We start from the raw sequence: 9126 nt of genomic DNA, 5'->3' as shown, positions 1-9126 counted from the left end.
AGTGTCATTCACCACTGAGACTCATAGACAGGAGTGTCATTTACCACTGAGACTCATAGACAGGAGTGTCATTTACCACTGAGACTCATAGACAGTAGTGTCATTCACCACTGAGACACATAGACAGGAGTGTCATTTACCACTGAGACTCATAGACGGGAGTGTCATTTACCACTGAGACTCATAGACAGGAGTGTCATTTACCACTGAGACTCATAGACAGTAGTGTCATTTACCACTGAGACACATAGACAGGAGTGTCATTTACCACTGAGACTCATAGACAGGAGTGTCATTTACCACTGAGACTCATAGACAGGAGTGTCATTTACCACTGAGACTCATAGACAGGAGTGTCATTTACCACTGAGACACATAGACAGGAGTGTCATTTACCACTGAGACACATAGACAGGAGTGTCATTTACCACTGAGACTCATAGACAGGAGTGTCATTTACCACTGAGACACATAGACAGGAGTGTCATTTACCACTGAGACACATAGACAGGAGTGTCATTTACCACTGAGACACATAGACAGGAGTGTCATTTACCACTGAGACTCATAGACAGGAGTGTCATTTACCACTGAGACTCATAGACAGGAGTGTCATTTACCACTGAGACTCATAGACAGGAGTGTCATTTACCACTGAGACTCATAGACAGGAGTGTCATTTACCACTGAGACACATAGACAGGAGTGTCATTTACCACTGAGACACATAGACAGGAGTGTCATTTACCACTGAGACACATAGACAGGAGTGTCATTTACCACTGAGACACATAGACAGGAGTGTCATTTACCACTAAGACTGATAGACAGGAGTGTCATTTACCACTGAGACACATAGACACGAGTGTCATTTACCACTGAGACACATAGACAGGAGTGTCATTTACCACTGAGGCTCATAGACAGGAGTGTCATTTACCACTGAGACACATAGACAGGAGTGTCATTTACCACTGAGACTCATAGACAGGAGTGTCATTTACCACTGAGACTCATAGACAGGAGTGTCATTTACCACTGAGACTCATAGACAGGAGTGTCATTTACCACTGAGACTCATAGACAGTAGTGTCATTCACCACTGAGACACATAGACAGGAGTGTCATTTACCACTGAGACTCATAGACAGGAGTGTCATTTACCACTGAGACTCATAGACAGGAGTGTCATTTACCACTGAGACTCATAGACAGTAGTGTCATTTACCACTGACACATAGACAGGAGTGTCATTTACCACTGAGACACATAGACAGGAGTGTCATTTACCACTGAGACTCATAGACAGGAGTGTCATTTACCACTGAGACTCATAGACAGTAGTGTCATTCACCACTGAGACACATAGACAGGAGTGTCATTTACCACTGAGACTCATAGACAGGAGTGTCATTTACCACTGAGACTCATAGACAGGATAGTCATTTACCACTGAGACTCATAGACAGGAGTGTCATTTACCACTGAGACACATAGACAGGAGTGTCATTTACCACTGAGACACATAGACAGGAGTGTCATTTACCATTGAGACTCATAGACAGGAGTGTCATTTACCACTGAGACTCATAGACAGGAGTGTCATTTACCACTGAGACTCATAGACAGTAGTGTCATTTACCACTGAGACACATAGACAGGAGTGTCATTTACCACTGAGACTCATAGACATGAGTGTCATTTACCACTGAGACTCATAGACAGGAGTGTCATTTACCACTGAGACTCATAGACAGTAGTGTCATTCACCACTGAGACACATAGACAGGAGTGTCATTTACCACTGAGACTCATAGACAGGAGTGTCATTTACCACTGAGACTCATAGACAGGAGTGTCATTTACCACTGAGACTCATAGACAGGAGTGTCATTTACCACTGAGACACATAGACAGGAGTGTCATTTACCACTGAGACACATAGACAGGAGTGTCATTTACCATTGAGACTCATAGACAGGAGTGTCATTTACCACTGAGACTCATAGACAGGAGTGTCATTTACCACTGAGACTCATAGACAGGAGTGTCATTTACCACTGAGACTCATAGACAGGAGTGTCATTTACCACTGAGACTCATAGACAGGAGTGTCATTTACCACTGAGACTCATAGACAGGAGTGTCATTTACCACTGAGACTCATAGACAGGAGTGTCATTTACCACTGAGACACATAGACAGGAGTGTCATTTACCACTGAGACACATAGACAGGAGTGTCATTTACCACTGAGACACATAGACAGGAGTGTCATTTACCACTGAGACACATAGACAGGAGTGTCATTTACCACTAAGACTCATAGACAGGAGTGTCATTTACCACTAAGACTCATAGACAGGAGTGTCATTTACCACTGAGACACATAGACACGAGTGTCATTTACCACTGAGACACATAGACAGGAGTGTCATTTACCACTGAGGCTCATAGACAGGAGTGTCATTTACCACTGAGACACATAGACAGGAGTGTCATTTACCACTGAGACTCATAGACAGGAGTGTCATTTACCACTGAGACTCATAGACAGGAGTGTCATTTACCACTGAGACTCATAGACAGGAGTGTCATTTACCACTGAGACTCATAGACAGTAGTGTCATTCACCACTGAGACACATAGACAGGAGTGTCATTTACCACTGAGACTCATAGACAGGAGTGTCATTTACCACTGAGACTCATAGACAGGAGTGTCATTTACCACTGAGACTCATAGACAGTAGTGTCATTTACCACTGAGACACATAGACAGGAGTGTCATTTACCACTGAGACACATAGACAGGAGTGTCATTTACCACTGAGACTCATAGACAGGAGTGTCATTTACCACTGAGACTCATAGACAGTAGTGTCATTCACCACTGAGACACATAGACAGGAGTGTCATTTACCACTGAGACTCATAGACAGGAGTGTCATTTACCACTGAGACTCATAGACAGGAGTGTCATTTACCACTGAGACTCATAGACAGGAGTGTCATTTACCACTGAGACACATAGACAGGAGTGTCATTTACCACTGAGACACATAGACAGGAGTGTCATTTACCATTGAGACTCATAGACAGGAGTGTCATTTACCACTGAGACTCATAGACAGGAGTGTCATTTACCACTGAGACTCATAGACAGTAGTGTCATTTACCACTGAGACACATAGACAGGAGTGTCATTTACCACTGAGACTCATAGACATGAGTGTCATTTACCACTGAGACTCATAGACAGGAGTGTCATTTACCACTGAGACTCATAGACAGTAGTGTCATTCACCACTGAGACACATAGACAGGAGTGTCATTTACCACTGAGACTCATAGACAGGAGTGTCATTTACCACTGAGACACATAGACAGGAGTGTCATTTACCACTGAGACTCATAGACAGGAGTGTCATTTACCACTGAGACACATAGACAGGAGTGTCATTTACCACTGAGACACATAGACAGGAGTGTCATTTACCATTGAGACTCATAGACAGGAGTGTCATTTACCACTGAGACTCATAGACAGGAGTGTCATTTACCACTGAGACTCATAGACAGTAGTGTCATTTACCACTGAGACACATAGACAGGAGTGTCATTTACCACTGAGACACATAGACAGGAGTGTCATTTACCACTGAGACTCATAGACAGGAGTGTCATTTACCACTGAGACTCATAGACAGTAGTGTCATTCACCACTGAGACACATAGACAGGAGTGTCATTTACCACTGAGACTCATAGACAGGAGTGTCATTTACCACTGAGACTCATAGACAGGAGTGTCATTTACCACTGAGACTCATAGACAGGAGTGTCATTTACCACTGAGACACATAGACAGGAGTGTCATTTACCACTGAGACACATAGACAGGAGTGTCATTTACCACTGAGACTCATAGACAGGAGTGTCATTTACCACTGAGACACATAGACAGGAGTGTCATTTACCACTGAGACACATAGACAGGAGTGTCATTTACCACTGAGACACATAGACAGGAGTGTCATTTACCACAGACACACATAGACAGGAGTGTCATTTACCACTGAGACTCATAGACAGGAGTGTCATTTACCACTGAGACTCATAGACAGGAGTGTCATTTACCACTGAGACTCATAGACAGAAGTGTCATTTACCACTGAGACTCATAGACAGGAGTGTCATTTACCACTGAGACTCATAGACAGGAGTGTCATTTACCACTGAGACTCATAGACAGGAGTGTCATTTACCACTGAGACTCATAGACAGGAGTGTCATTTACCACTGAGACACATAGACAGGAGTGTCATTTACCACTGAGACTCATAGACAGGAGTGTCATTTACCACTGAGACTCATAGACAGGATTGTAATTTACCACTGAGACACATGGACAGGAGTGTCATTTACCACTGAGACACATAGACAGGAGTGTCATTTACCACTGAGACACATATACAGGAGTGTATTTTACCACTGAGACACATAGACAGGAGTGCCATTTACCACTGAGACTCATAGACAGGAGTGTCATTTACCACTGAGACTCATAGACAGGAGTGTCATTTACCACTGAGACTCATAGACAGGAGTGTCATTTACCACTGAGACTCATAGACAGTAGTGTCATTTACCATTGAGACTCATAGACAGTAGTGTCATTCACCACTGAGACACATAGACAGGAGTGCCATTTACCACTGAGACACATAGACAGGAGTGTCATTTACCACTGAGACTCATAGACAGGAGTGTCATTTACCACTGAGACACATAGACAGGAGTGTCATTTACCACTGAGACACATATACAGGAGTGTCATTTACCACTGAGACTCATAGACAGGAGTGTCATTTACCACTGAGACTCATAGACAGGAGTGTCATTTACCACTGAGACTCATAGACAGGAGTGTCATTTACCACTGAGACTCATAGACAGGAGTGTCATTTACCACTGAGACACATAGACAGGAGTGTCATTTACCACTGAGACACATAGACAGGAGTGCCATTTACCACTGAGACACATAGACAGGAGTGTCATTTACCACTGAGACACATATACAGAAGTGTCATTTACCACTGAGACTCATAGACAGGAGTGTCATTTACCACTGAGACTCATAGACAGGAGTGTCATTTACCACTGAGACTCATAGACAGGAGTGTCATTTACCACTGAGACTCATATACAGGAGTGTCATTTACCACTGAGACTCATAGACAGGAGTGTCATTTACCACTGAGACTCATAGACAGGAGTGTCATTTACCACTGAGACTCATAGACAGGAGTGTCATTTACCACTGAGACTCATAGACAGTAGTGTCATTTACCACTGAGACACATAGACAGGAGTGTCATTTACCACTGAGACTCATAGACAGGAGTGTCATTTACCACTGAGACACATAGACAGGAGTGTCATTTACCACTGAGACTCATAGACAGGAGTGCCATTTACCACTGAGAGACAGAGACAGGAGTGTCATTTACCACTGAGACACATAGACAGATGTGTCATTTACCACTGAGACTCATAGACAGGAGTGTCATTTACCACTGAGACACATAGACAGGAGTGTCATTTACCACTGAGACTCATAGACAGGAGTGTCATTTACCACTGAGACTCATAGACAGGAGTGTCATTTACCACTGAGACACATAGACAGGAGTGTCATTTACCGCTGAGACTCATAGACAGGAGTGTCATTTACCACTGAGACTCATGGAATTAAAAATGAAACAATGGGTTACAGTGTGTATTAGTGGGGGAACTGTATATTTTAGCAATTCACCTAGTAGGGTTACCAAGTATCCAGCATTTAAACTGATAGTTCAGAATTTCCACTGTTTCCCCAGTAATGTAAATAAACCAGACACTAAACTGATTGTGTTTGATCTTAGGTATAATATGGACATATGTCTCATGGGGGCTGCAGGTAATGAGTTCCCCTGTGGGGATATAACTCTTAGGGGCTGCATGTAAAATGATGTGATATGAGGTACCAAGTGTTCAGATAACTCACTGGGGCTGCAGGGAAACAAAATCTGACAAAAACATTGTAACAAGGTAGGTTTACTGTGGACATTTAACTTACAGAGGTAACAGGTAATGGGGTATGATCTGAGGTCCCCTGTGATCAGATAACTTACAGAACCTGAAGGTAATAAGATCCCCTATGGCAGTTATGGCGAACCTTGGCACTCCAGATGTTTCAGAACTACATTTCACATGATGCTTGACTGGACAGCAGAGTGCCTAAGTATCATGGGAAATGTAGTTCTGAAACATCTGGAGTGCCAAGGTTCGCCACCACTGCCCTATGGGCATTATTATTATTATTATTGGTCATTTTTAGAGGGCCAACAGATTCTGCAGCGCTATAAACAAATGGGGAATACAACAAAACAAATATAGGGATCAAATGGGTAGAGGGCCCTGCCAGGAGTTGCACTGTTGTAGTCAGCTCTTAAGAAGGTGATCTACAAACAGCTGGACTCTTAGGCTTACATGCTAAGGGGGTTCAGGGGATAGCAATCGAGGAGTGGAACTGGTATAAAGTAAGGTTAGCATAGGTTGTAAGCATCCCTGAACAGTAGAGTCTATAGGGAGCGCTTGAAGATTTCAAAACTAGGGGAGCGAGGCAGAGATTTCCACAAGATGGGGGCCAGTCTGGAGAAGTCCTGTAAACGGGAGTGCGAAGAGGTAACCAGAGAGGAGGAGAGTAGGAGGTCATGAGCAGGGGACAGGAGGGAGAGTATCTGGAGACAAGGTCTGAGATATAGGGGGGAGCAGTGCAGTTGAGAGCTTTGTATGTCAGAGTCAGAATTTTGTGTTTGATCCTGGAGGCAAGAGGAAGCCAGTGAAGGGATTGGCAGAGAGGTGCAGCAGATGAAGAGCGACATGTAAGGAAGATGAGTCTGGCCGAGGCATTTATTATGGATTGTAAAGGAGCTAGGTGGCAGGTGGGGAGATCAGAGAGGACAGAGTTGCAATAATTGAGGCGGGAAAGAATGAGAGAGTGGATTCAAATCCCAGTTGTGTCTTGTGTAAGGAAGTGTCGAATTTTCGAGATGTTTTTAAGGTGGAAGCGGCAGGCTTTAGCCAAGGACTGAATGTGAGGAGTGAAAGAAAGATCTGAGTCAATTGTGATCCTGAGGCATGCGGGGTAGGGGTAATGATGGAGTTGTCGACAGTTATCGAGAGATTGTGGGGGTAGAGATTTTGGAAGAAGGGGGGGGAAATGAGGAGCTCAGTTTTGGAGAGATTTAGCTTGAGGTAGTGAGAGGACATCCAGGAAGAGATGTGAGAAAGACAGTTAGTGACACGGGTTAGCAAGGAAGGAGATAGGTCTGGTGCAGAGAAGTAGATTTGGGTGTCGTCGGCATACAAATGATATTGGAAACCGTGGGACTTTATTAGGGAACCTAGTGATGACGTGTAGATTGAGAAGAGAAGGGGACCAAGGACAGAGCCTTGCGGTACTCCGACAGAAAGTGGTGACGGGGCAGAGAAGGCCCCATAGAAGGCTACACTAAAGGTACAGTTTGACAGGTAGGAAGGAAGCCACGAAAGGGCTGTGTCACAGATGCCGAAGGATTGGAGGGTTTGGAGCAAGAGAGGGTGGACAACAGTGTCAAAGGCTGCAGACAGATCAAGGAGGATAAGCAGAGAGAAGTGGCCTTTTGATTTTGCTGTAAGTAGGTCGTTCTTAACCTTAAGCTGTCTCTGTGGAGTGATATGGATGAAATCCAGATTGCAATGGGTCAAAAAGGGAGTTTAATGTAAGGAAATGGGATAGGCGTGCATATACTAGTTTTTCGAGAAGCTTTGAGGCAAGAGGGAAATAGGGCAGTAGTTGGATGGGGAGGTATGATCAAGGGAAGGTTTTTTGAGGATAGGTGTGACCAGTGCATGTTTCAGCGATGAGGGAAATATACCGGTGCTGAGGGAGAGGTTGAAAATGTGTGTAAGTATAGGGGTAAGGGTAGCAGAGAGGGAGGGAAGTAGCTGTGAGGGGATAGGGTCAAGGGGTCAGGTAGTGAGGTGAGAGAGCAGTATAAGTGCCGAAACTTCTTCTTCAGTAACAGGGGAGAATGTGCTAAGTTTAAGGTTATGTGGGTTGTGGTTGAGTGAGAGCATTTGAGGGGGTGAGAGAATGGAATTATGTTGAGAGCTGATTTCATTTCTGATGGAGTCAATTTTGTTATTGAAGTGGCTGGCAAAGTCCTGAGCTGACAGAGAAGTTGTATTAGGGGGTGGGCGGAGAAGAGTATTGAAAGTGGAGAACAGACGTTTTGGGTTTGAAGAAAGATTAGAGATAAGAGTAGAAAAGTAGAGTTGCTTATGGAGATTAAGGGCAGAATAGTAGGAGTTCAAGATGAATTTGTAATGAAGAAAATCAGCTGAACTCAGAGATTTTCTCCAGTGCCGCTCAGCAATACGGGAACATCTGCGTAGGTACCGTGTCAGAGGAGTATGCCAGGGCTGAGGATGAGTGTGTGATTTCCAAGCTATGGTAAGAGGGGTGAGATTGTCAAGGACGGATATAAGGGTGGAATTATAGTGGTAGATTGATTGTTCAGGGCAGGAAAAGGAGGAGAAGGATGAGAGGAGAGGTTTGAGGGAATTAGCAAGCTGTTGCTGATCTAATGACATAATGCTTCTGTGAAGTTTGTTGTGAGGAGAAGAAGGAGGGAGAGTTGTAGGGAGGGATGATATGTTGAAAGTAAGGAGATGGTGGTCAGAAAGAGGAAAGGGGGAGTTTGTGAAGTTTGAGAGAGTGCATTGATAGCTAAAGATCAGGTCAAGAGAGTGACCGTCTTTGTGAGTGGGAGAATCAGTCCATTGTGACAGACCGAAAGAGGAAGTGAGTTGCAGAAGTTGTTTTGCAGATGAGGCAGTGGGATTGTCAAGAGGGAGGTTGAAGTCACCAAGAATGAGGGCAGGGTGGTGCGGGCTGGCCATGCTTGGCTGCTATTATCCACTATCTAATTGTATACTACATCTTGACTGTACTTTATACACTATGTTAGTTTTTTGGGCACAGAATTAGGTTCCACTATACCAGAAATATCATTAGTCCGATGTGTAACCAGTTT

This window comes from Bombina bombina, chromosome 9, assembly GCF_027579735.1.
Source record: "Bombina bombina isolate aBomBom1 chromosome 9, aBomBom1.pri, whole genome shotgun sequence".
NCBI classification, from domain to species: domain Eukaryota; kingdom Metazoa; phylum Chordata; class Amphibia; order Anura; family Bombinatoridae; genus Bombina; species Bombina bombina.
Note: the sequence above shows the minus strand (reverse complement) of the source record.